The sequence below is a fragment of the Adiantum capillus-veneris genome, chromosome 24, assembly GCF_014529385.1.
Source record: "Adiantum capillus-veneris isolate H3 chromosome 24, ASM1452938v2, whole genome shotgun sequence".
In the NCBI taxonomy this organism is placed as follows: Eukaryota; Viridiplantae; Streptophyta; class Polypodiopsida; order Polypodiales; family Pteridaceae; genus Adiantum; species Adiantum capillus-veneris.
In genome coordinates, this window is record NC_140954.1 from 13,696,398 (window position 1) to 13,707,770 (window position 11,373).

The following is an 11,373-nucleotide window of genomic DNA, read 5'->3' on the forward strand; positions in this document are numbered from 1 at the left end:
GACACATGGACTTTATGTGATTTGCCTCCTGGCAAAAAGGCCATTGGTACGAAGTGGGTTTACAAGTTGAAACGCAAGCCGGATGGTGAGATTGATCGCCATAAGGCTCGACTTGTCGCAAAGGGTGATGCACAACAAAAAGGCATAGATTATGAAGAGACTTTTGCTCCCACTTGTTGTATGACTACTATGTGTTTTCTATGTGCATTGGCAGCTCATTTTGGTTGGGATGTACATCAATCAGACATTGTTACTTCTTTCTTGAATGGTGACCTATTTGAGGAAGTTTATGTAACACAGCCTTGCAGTTTTGTCATAAAAGGACAAGAGGACAAAGTGTGCAGATCTAAGAAGGTTTTGTATGGGTTGAAGCAATCTCCTCGTGCTTGGTATGAGAAAGCTGACACTCATTTGGTTAAAGGAGGCTTTCGTAACAGTCCAACAGAAAGCACATTGTATGTAAAGCGTGAGGGTGATGTACTTCTCATTGTGGTTCTTATGTCGATGATTTGCTGATCACTGGACCAAATGAGAGACATATTGCTGAATTTAAGGCTGATTTGAATGCTACTTTCAAGATGAAAGATTTGGGGCTGTTGCATCATTACTTGGGTATACAGTTTAAGCAGTGTGATGGTGATATTGCCTTGTGTCAGAAAAGTTACATAGAGACATTGCTATGTAGGTTTGGACTTGAGGATTACAAACCTATTGCCACTCCCATGGAAACATGTTTGAAGTTGATTCTACATGATGCTGGTGATCTTGCTGATGTCACTCTTTACCAAACTGCTATTGGCTGCCTCATTTATGTATGTAACATGAGACCAAATATTCAGTTTGCAGTCTCATAGGTCAGCAGATTTATGCATAGCCCAGGGTCTAAGCATTGGCAGGCTGTCAAGAGTATTTTCCGCTACCTTAGTGGCACTTTACACCTTGGCTTGTTTTATCCAAGGGCGGATCATTGGCGCCAGACTTACATGCTTTTTTGGACTCAGATTGGGCTGGTTGTTTTGACACGCGAGTGTCCACAAGTAACCTACTGTGGCCACTTCGAGTTGTGAGGCTGAGTGTCTTCACAGCTATGGTTGAATGTGTATGGCTCAAACACCTTATGGCTGATTTGGGTGTTGGACAAGACACTGCCAACACTATCTACACTGACAGTCAGAGGGCATTGGTAGTTGCAAGGAACCCAGTTTTTCATGCTCGCACAAAGCACATTGAGGTGCATTACAACTATGTCAGGGAGAGGCTCTCAGCAGGAGAGGTCAGCTTGGCTTATGTGCCAACACAAGACAACCTTGCAGATCTTTTCATAAAGGCATTGTCTTGTGAGAAGCTTGAAGCTTTCCGCAAAGCTTTGGGCTTACTCCCCTTTGTGGACTGATCATGTCCTCAGGGCATGGCACTTCCCTTTACTCATGTGCCAGCTCTCGTTCACCGCATCACTCTAGGGGGGATTTGTTTCCATATACATGTGGTAGTGATGTGTGTGAACACTAGGACCGCCGGGGCTTTTTTTTTCCCTCTTTAGGAGGTTTTTTCCCCCGAGCATTGTATATACGCCCATCACTCTAGGGCTATCTATCTTTCCATTGCACACTAAGTAACACACTCTCTATTGTGTGCCTTGAGCTTCCTTCGTCTTCTCCAAGCTGTGCGCATTTCTCTACAACCCTAATTCCAACACATAGAGGGTGAACTTAATTAGCGATAGCAACATAGCCATAATACTTACTTAACTTGGCATGAAATATACTTTTGCAAGAGAGAGAGTTAGAAAATTTGACAACAATTGAGGACCGGATTTATGTGAAGACGGTCCCCCCTCCAAGAGGATTTTTTATTATAGACTCTCCCATGAAGAGAGACTTGGTACAATACAATATTTTTGTTCCTTGTGACCTAGGTGATACAATGAAGATGGAAAGCTTCATGCATCATGAGCATAACATAATCTTTGTAAAAGCATTAACCATCCCCGGCCTCAATCCCAAGGCGTCAAACACCTTCAAACATGGAGAGAGCTAGCGGGGAATGAGGGTAGGGAAGAGGAAGAAGAAACATTCATAGGAGAAATAAATAGTTCCTCACTTATCATCACTCTTCTTGCTTAGCATAGCATAATAGCATAGTAATGAACATGAAGAAGATGGCAAGCTTAAGCATTGCGGCATGGCTCTTGGTTGGGGTTCTCATTCCATAGCCAAGAGTGTTGGTGTAGGCTCTCAACTTCTCAACAAGCTTGGAGAAGGAGATGTAGCTCTTGCAATGCACTTTACACAATGAGTGTGTGTGTGTGTGTGAGAGAGAGAGTGTGGGAGAGTATACCCTGCAAGCAAGCCCCCTAGTTTCTTGGGTTGACCCCTCTTTCTAGCTCATGATTTTTGCTCATTGGCTCTCTCAAGCCTAGCCAATCACAAGCCTGGGTCAAGTCAAGCAGTAAAGGTAGTCTTTGGATAAGTGTCATCTTTTCCTCTTTGAGAGAGAGGACTTGATAAATTCTTAAATAATTAATTTAATTAGCTAAATCCTCATTGGACCTCTCTAAGGATCAACCAATAGGCTTTGGACACTCCTTGAGGGAAACCTAGCTGGGGGCTTGACATGTGTCCTTCTTGCCTCTTGAGCAAGGGGTGCCCTTTTGGAGAGAGAGAAATCATCCAGCCACCCCCCCTACTTGCATGGCTCGGCCCGTCCTTTGTAGTCTTGCATGTTGACTTTCAACCCCAAGAAACTTGGCCCCCTACTTGCTTAAGCCCCTAGTAATCAAGCATAGGGTTATAAAGAGTATGGCTTCTCTCTCTCTACCATCCCCCTAGCTTTAAGGGCTCGCCCTCTCCTTGTAGGGCTTGACTTGGACCTTCAAGCACATGCCTAGCTTAAGTTGCACCTTAGTTATCAAGCATCTCATGCACTTTTAATTATCAAGCACCTAGAGCATAGGCCTAGCTTTAACTAAGGTCTAAGGACTTTTACACAAACCTTTGGAGGTCTTTTTAATGAAGCTAACCCTAAGGTCTTTTAAGCCTGAGTAACTGGCATTTCTCTTTTATAGACCATCTCCCATTTGGACCCATTACCTTTGGTCCCGTGTTGAGATGGATCCATATGCACATGTCTATATTCTAACCCTTGTTCTCGTTTATTCTCCCACATTCAATGATCATTTTAATATGAGAAAATTATTTGTGTTGGCTAGATATTAGATTTTATGACACATACTATGGAGGTTTTCAGTATTGTGTGTATAAGAGAGGGAGAAATATTTACAAAAAGCTTTGGATAAGACTCTATAAAGCCTTAGGCTTAACTAAGCAGTAGTAGAAGCAAATATAGTAGCACAACAAGGCAACTCTCAAATTTTTTGAATGCTTAGTAGCGTTGGAAATTAAAAGCAAGGCAACAAAAAAAATTTGTAGCACTAGCACGTCTTTACACATTAGCATTAGAGAGGAAGTGCTACAAAGAGGGAGATAACTATGAAGGAGGGGTGTGGTTGTGTGGGTGCATGCACGCGTGCACACACGCACACACACACACACACACCAAGCATCCAAGATTTCAGCCATCCCCAGCATTGACAAAGCAAGAGAAAGAGAAAAGTGTGTCCACCCCCCCCCCCCCCCCCCCCGCCCCCCCCCCCCCCCCCCACACACACACACATGTCTCTCCTTTGTGTCTTGGCTTTAATAAACTTGGCTTTTGGATTTTGGCATTGGAGGAAATTTTGACATCTGAGCCTTTGGCATCAACATCCCATTGCATCCTTACCATCGACGGCCTCGTATGGATTACCTTTGATATCCTCTTCTTGGCATCGTCTTATTCATTCCGCAACACACACTCTCTCAAACATCATAGAGAGTGAGACTCAGAGAGAGAATCTTAGTAGTGGGAGGCACGCATAGGTAGAGTTACAAATTTCCATTAGCAACAATTTTATGCATTTCTTGAGAGCAGTTTTTAAGTGCCATATGCATTCTTGGTCATGATGTATGTTCTTTGTGGTCTTGCATATGCATAGGAATCTCAAAGCCTGATTACCACTCTTGGCCTTGTCACTTGGAGTGTTGCTACTAGAAGGCCCACATTACTAGGCTTATGAGTTTTCACAGATTTTGAGGGAATTTCCTTGTATGTGACTTTTCTATACACAACCTCTTTGATGGGTTTCTTGTGCATGTTCAAATTTTTGAAGATAGCATGTGAACTACATATTACTTTGCCAGAGACAATATCCTATTCCTCCATCTGCACCATAACAAAGGAAAACGCACTTGTGTGACTTTGGGTCTAGCTTTTTCCTAAGCTCCTTGGGCACATGTGCAGATACCTTGCATTCAAAAACATGCAAATGATCATACTGTGGTTTCTTTTTGAATCACAACTCCTTTGGAATTTGGTAATTCAATGGTGTACTAGGTGATTGATTAATGATATGTACTACTGTCAAAACTACCTTTGCCCAAAAACCTTGAGTCAAATTTTCAATAGAAAGCATGGTTATGACTCACTCTTGAATCCTATGATTTATCCTTTCTGCAATTCCATTTTGATTAGGTGTGAAAGGTGTAGTAAGCTTCCTCTTAATTCCTCTCTTGCAAAGAAAATTCTCAAAGTCCTTGGAGACGTATTATCCACCATTATCAATCCTCAAACTAAGCGGGTAGAGGATCCCTTTCTACCCTACGACATCACTCCAAGATGGATGACTAATCCATTTGGGGCTCGGGAGACTTAGATGCCGCAAGCATGTGTGCTCTTGGGTCCACTTCATTCTCCCAAAGTAGAGTGAAAAATTTTACTTGGTGTTTGAGAGACGTTGCCATCACAAACATGATTCTAAGCATGCATATTACCTAAATTTGTGCACAATGAAAAGAGAATTAGTCTTATAAGACAAAAACATTGGTCATTTGAAAGAAACATGTAAATTTTCTTACTCTAATGTAGCATTGCATCCATCTAGCATCTTCAAAAGGATAATTTTTGAACTTAATAAGATACCATCGGATAATCTTACCATGTCGTAGTACCTTGTCTTCATGCCAAAGGATAGCTTCGGGTTGTAGCACCTCTTCTTCGTCTTTGATTTTTGGAGGGTCTTCAATAATTGGTTCTCTTGGTGGCTCTCCTTTGTAGAGCTTAAGTAAGCTCACATGAAAAGCATTGTGTATGAGCCAATGGTTGGGCAACTTGAGTTGATAAGCCATGTCATTGATTGGCTTCAAGATTTGAAAAGGACCACAATATCTTTTTTCTACTTTATCATAATACTTTTGATGGCCCATAGGATTTTTGCCCGTCGTTTGCCTCAATCGAGCCTTGGGAAACTTAACTAAGACCCAGTCATTTTCTTTGAATGTTAAGACCCTTGTGTACTTATCACCAACAACTTTTTGACTTTGTTGAGAGATGGATATAGCCTCCTTAATCTTTTGAAAAGATTCTTGTAGGTCACAACTATACTTGTAGTCTTTTGAAAAGATTCTTGTAGGTCACAACTATACTCATCAACAACAACAACAAAGATCTTCCCATGTAATTTAAGTAGCAAGGGACTTTTAGGTCTTCCCTCTATGATTTCAAAATGTGCCTTTTCCGTAGTAGTATGGACAATATTATTGTATGGATACTCTACAAGGGGTAAGTACTTCTCCCATTGTGAGCGTTGATCTACTTTGATAACATAAGTTTTTCGTAGATCGAGAATTGTAAGATTAGTTATCTCACTTTGGCCATCTATTTGTGGGTGATAAGTCAAAGATAGATTCAATCTTGTACTTAGGTTTTCAAAGAGACCTTTCCAAAAATTACTAGTATTCTAGGATCCCTATCTGACACAATGGATGTTGGTAATCCATGGTATTTGAAAATCTGAGATATGAAGAGGGTTTCCATTTGGTGTGTCTTAATAGTCTTTTTGACAGAAATAAAATGTGCTTGCTTGCTAAACCTGTCAAGTGCATATTCTCGTATTCCCATGGATAGACTTGGGTAATCGAAAGATAAAATCATTGGATATACTCTCCCATGGTGAATTAGTGATTGGCAATGGCTGGAGTAATCCAGGTTGTTTCCCACTATCATACTTGGTCTTTTGGCATACCACACATTTTAAAGCATACTCTTGTATGTCTATTTTCATGGTAGGCCAATAGAAGTATGTCTCTACTCCTCGAAGAGTAAGTTGAATGCATCTATGTCCCTGTTAACCCTCACGGCTCACGGACATCCCATCACCTACGACGGACATGTATTATGTATTTGGTAGAGTCAGGTAGCGGGCTTGTCGGACCAATAGGAAAAGGGTAAGAGTGATCGCCGATGAGAGGCGCACTCTAACTGGGACATTCAAGGGATTAGTTGGCTAAGCATGGGCGCCCAAGTGTGAATGGGGTGAGCTCATATAAAAGCCAACTAAACCTAAAATTCACTCATTCTCTCATTTGTACAATAGAAGAGTGCTCTTGCTCCATCTCCATCTCCATCTTCTTCTTCTTCACCTCCTTGTGTGTGTGTGTATGTGAGAGAGAGAGAGAGAGAGCGATTGAGCATTGCGGCGGCACGACGGCGGTGAAGCGGTTGAGCGCGACGTAGCGGCGTCTCCTTCTTCTTCGCGGCAAGGAATCCTCCACGGAAGGAGCATAGAGCGGTGAGTGACACACCATTGCCCTCTTTTGAGCTTACTAGTTAAGCTAGTTGTGTGCTTGGAGCCGTCTATGGCTCGCACACAGTGTTAGGCAAGGCCCTTGCTTCAACAGTGCGGCAAGGAGCGCACATTTTTGGCACCGTTGCCGGGGAATCGCCCTGCACTAAGCCCAAGAGGCCCTTTGTGCTTCTCCTATGAGTTGTTTGTAGTAGGAAAGAAGAGGAAGAGGAAGAGGAATGAGTTATTTTTCTGCAAGTTGTTAATTTCTGTATTGTCTGCAAGTTCTGTGATTTCTGCATAATGTTGTGTTTTCTGTTTGCACACAGTCTTTGCACAGTTAGTAGTCGTTAGCTTGTTCGCAGTGAATGAATAAGTAGGAAGGCAGTTAGCAATTTCTGTTTGCACACAGTCTGTACACAGTTTTCTATCAAGGTTTGCCTGCACACAATCTTTGCACAGTAAGGTAGTGAGAGAGGAAGTAGGTGGACAGTTAGCCCATTGTCAGTAAGCAGTTAGTAGAGTGGTTAACAGATTAGTTAGTAGATTAGTTAGTGGTTTTGATCGGGATCGGGATCATTTCCCCAAGCCCAAGCCCAAGCCCAAGCCCAAGCCCAGGCCCAGGCCTCAGTCCTCAGTCTTATGATATATACTAGACTCACTCTTATATATATACCCTACCCCCTCAAGAGGGAATGAGAGCATGTGGGGCAAGTCCTCCACTCTCCTCCCTTCTCTTCCGACTTACACCCTTAGACTTTCTAATTTGGGCCTAGTTCCCTACTAGAAATTGACGGTTTTAGGGATTCCGAGGGCATAAAGTGACCAAACGGAGGGCTGTAAAGCACGGCACGTCCCTCTGACCGAGACACTCGTTTTGAGCTATCATACATTCTATTCTATAGCTATGTGAGAAAAAAGGACCAAAAAATTAAAAAAAATAATAAGAAAAGACTTGGGTTGCAAAACACCCAAAAATACTAGGTGAGCAGCCTTCACGGGCACTCACTGACACTTCTAGGGGATCCAAGTCATATGAACCTACACTCTGGACGAGTTTTAGGGTTCGATCATATTGGTAGTGCCTCCATTTACACGGGCACCCATTATTCCTCCACCCTAGGTTCTGGACCTTCGGCCGGGACTCAAGGTAGCGCGACCCAAGATCCTCATATCGCGTCTAGTGATTCTTCCTCTGACTACGAAGTCATGGAGGGGTATCCTACACCAAACCCTGATAGTTCAAGTCAAGACATGCATGCCATGGGCCCACAGCCCGGGTCCAGCGTGTTTAGCCGCTTAAAAGAGACCCTTAGTAGAGCTACTCGCTCCGAACATGCGGTTAATGAAATAAATGAAGGGAGTGGGGAAGTAAATTCGTCATTCATGCCTAAAATAGACCCTATGCTTCTTGAGAGTGTGCATGTGAATGTTCCATCCACTGCACCTCCTGATCCTTTAGGACTATCTCCCTCTGAGGTTCTACTACCCGATGGTAGGAGTCTTGCCGAAGTGCAAGAGATCGAACGCTATATGCAAGCAACAAGGGAGAGGGAAATTGAGAACCTTAGAAGGCTAGAACAAAGTCGATCCCCGAAAGCAAAGGCCCCTATGACAACAATCATGCCAGCCGAGCAATCGAATGCTCCCAAGGTAGCAGTCACGGGGGGGAAGCGATGGGGAGCAATAATGCTTCCACTTTGAGGGAAACCTCCAGCACGCCAGGCCTAGATGGGATATTCCTAAACGAAAATTGGGAGTATGACCTACAAGCAGAAGCTTTAACTGATCGGTACACAGGACACACCTATCATGTGGGTTGGTTAGATGTTCTACAATCCACATCGGGTGCTACTAGCATAGATGAGCAACAACAGAAAGTCTGTGATATCCTCCATAGGATTGTCGAGTTAGAAAGATAGAACACAGGGATCAACATGCCTTCAACAGGCCTAATGAGATCTTGGATACGGGAAAGGCCAACCAACCAACCCTATCACAAATAGAGACTCCCTCAGTGAGCCCCATTGATCCTCCATATGTTGTTTCGCCAGGAGCCTCAGTACAATCTGAGCCCACAAGTGGCAGCTTTACCTTCCCAGATCTAGCTCATCTTTCTCTTAATGACACTACGGCTACCATGCATATCCCAGTGGTGAGCATGACAAGAAGTACACCATGGAGTTCATTTGTTAATACTACGCCGATGCCTAGTAGCACAGTGCCCCCAACTATACCTACATGTATGTATCAATGATGTGCACCTGTCGTACCTCAGCCTCATGTAGCTCCTACACCTCCGATTATTCCAAGAGCTTACAATCCACAATGGCATTATCCAAGCTCTTATACAAGTGGAGCCATGCCATTTAATAATAACATGCCATATCAGGCACCCCCTATGCCTAGGGCCACGCCTGTAAACTTTGGACCACCGTCTGGTACACCACCATACGAAATATGGGACCCAAGAGCCGCGCGTATGCCAAGGCCAAGACCAAATCCCATCTCACATGTGGTTCTAGGAGCACATACACCCATTATACCTACTCAAATAGGAGATTTGACAGCATTTGCTCAAACTATCGGTCGCTCTATTGCGGAAAACATGCGTAGTGCACCTGATAGAGAGCCTAGGAGCAAGGCAGTTCAAGTAGCTAAGCTCACACAGAAATTCAGTGGAGACGGAGATGCTAGAAAGAATATGTGCGATTCCTTGGAAGAGCACAATGAGCTACATAAGTGTAAGGCTTTGAGTTTGACCCTAAGCGGAAAGGCTGGAGATTGGTATAGAACCTTAAGAGTAGAAGAGAAAACAATCTACTCTACTCTTAGGAGACTGTTCTTAAAAGAATACATACGAGAGGGAGTACTTTGGGGTGTAGCCTCTCAGCTCCAGAAAGCCCAACGAGAAGAAGGTGAATCCGTGAGAGACTTCATTAGTCGCCTAAAGAATTTGAATTCTCGATGCAATCCAAACGAGCGATTCAACAACAACCAATTGCTCGATAGATTCATTAGGGAACTACGACATGAAAGTATCTATAATGGCCTAGTCATTAGAGGTATCACTACTTGGGAAGCAGTCACCATGAATGCAATCCAATTGGAGGATAATTTAATGATTGCAGGAGAAAGAGTGTCCGCCGAGCTGAAGTCTAGTAGCTCGCAAGCGTCAGGGAATGAGCCAATGAAGATAAAGCCAATCGTGAAAGAGCAAACGATATCTGAGATGAATTTGGCAGATCTCACCAAGGCCATCCAAGAAAGCCTTAGGGGTAATCGTGCTCCACAAAACACTCATATGTATCCAAGAAGGGAGCAACAATGGTGCTCAATTTGCTTAGGCCCACATACTACGAGTGAATGCCCTACTTTTAGAGTAAAGTTTAACGGGACTTGTAACGCGTGTGGTAGGTATGGCCATCAAGCGAAGGATTGCCTAATGCTTAAACGCATCATGGAAAATAGACCGCCTATAGCTTGGGCAGACTCACCTCGAGTTCCTGCATTGATGCCTACCCCACCCATGGAGCAACAATTGCCATTACAGCACATGGTCCCTAGAACCCAAAATGTGGTCCAAACCACACCGTTGCCACCTCCAGTGCTAGGACCGCAACCCCCTCATCCAAGAGTTACACCTATGAACCAAATAGGTTGCGAGTCATCTAGTACTTATGTAGCTTGCGAAGAGGACATAGACTCTAGTATCACCTATGGAGTCGACATGCTTGAGGAGTGTCCCATGTACTATATGGAAGACCATTGGGGACAAATCAAACCGGTATATCAAGCTACTGCGCTAGTAGCAAGAGGCCAAAACATTAATAGGTTTTCCAGGAGACCACCTCTTCAGTGCTACGAATAAGGTGGACCACATCGAGTAGCTGAGTGCCCCATTAGAATGCAAAAGAATGCCGCACTAATGCAAACAAGTCAAGGGAGTGCATTGGCAATGCCAATACTCACTTGTAATCGTTGTGGCATAGATCATTTGATCTCACAGTGTCCTAACAATCCAAACGCACCGAAAATCACACCATTGAACATAATAGAGATTGTTGATGGGACACCACCAACTATAAACATAGCACCAGTGAATGCACTCACACGGTCGATGCTCCAAAAGCAAAATTACATCCTCGAAGAGAGAGATGCTGCATCCATTGGCCGAGCGAGAAAGAAGAAAACACGAAGAAAGAAATCCCTTAATGCTTCTAGCTCAAAACCTAGTTCAAAGACTAACATAGGGACAGGAGAGGATCCCGTGTATATGAATGACCCTGAGGATGACTTAGATTCGATAGAGACGACGGAGACCAAAAATCTTACTACAAAGGAAAAAGCCAGTGAGGAGGATCACGAGAGGGAATTACGACGAACACCAAAAGAGTATTCAAAGTTAAACCACCCAGTTGCGAACCCCCAAGATAAGACACGAGAGACAAAAAATAAGGATTGCAAGAGAAAGATTGGAACCTATCCAAACCCAACAATGGAAATTGAACGAGTCCAACAACTGAGGGGTTTGGTGGAAGAAACTCAATGAACATTAGAACCTGAACCCAAACATATCCAGATGTCGGACACAGTGTTTCCCACACAAGTTCAACCTCACAAGAACTATAGGCCGTTAGCTATACCCAATATCATTCGGGAAGAGAGTGAGGGTAGGACATCTGTAAGTGGACACACACCTTTCCTGCTAGAGA